Here is a 384-nt window from a genome sequence, read left to right as displayed (position 1 = left end):
CGAAAAAATGATCAAAACCGAACCGTTTTTTTAGAACCTAAAGCGAACCGGAACCGTTAAAAATATTTTCCCTTAAATATACACAGAACCGGAACCGATATTTCATTTGGGCCTAATGCGTTTAATTTTAGATCCAGTGACAACACTCTGTTACTAAGTTATCACTAGTTGGTAGCAATTTGACGAACTGTAGAGCAATATTGCTCAAGTTGGTAGCACATTTGTTAGATTGCTCCTCGGATTGCTCATAATATTGCTAGAATTGTGTGTGGGCAATCTTGCTATAGTTAGTAATATTGCAAACTTGTTAGTTACAGAATTGGACTGAATATCATAAATAAATAATAAAAATCAAATAGGTCCTAAAACAGATCCTTGTCGAAC

At 34.6% G+C, this 384-nt stretch overlaps 1 protein-coding gene across 1 annotated transcript in view; it reads right to left on the bottom strand.

Annotated features, from left to right (window-relative positions):
- The window catches only part of LOC116170699 (proline-rich extensin-like protein EPR1), a 4,341-nt gene that overhangs the window by 2,680 nt on the left and 1,277 nt on the right, over positions 1-384 (bottom strand). The gene's annotated exons all lie outside the window — the stretch shown is intronic.

Source organism: Photinus pyralis, unplaced genomic scaffold (assembly GCF_008802855.1).
Source record: "Photinus pyralis isolate 1611_PpyrPB1 unplaced genomic scaffold, Ppyr1.3 Ppyr1.4_LG5, whole genome shotgun sequence".
NCBI lineage: Eukaryota > Metazoa > Arthropoda > Insecta > Coleoptera > Lampyridae > Photinus > Photinus pyralis.
The sequence above is the reverse complement of the archived record's forward strand: the minus strand, read 5'-3'. Positions and strand labels throughout refer to the sequence as shown.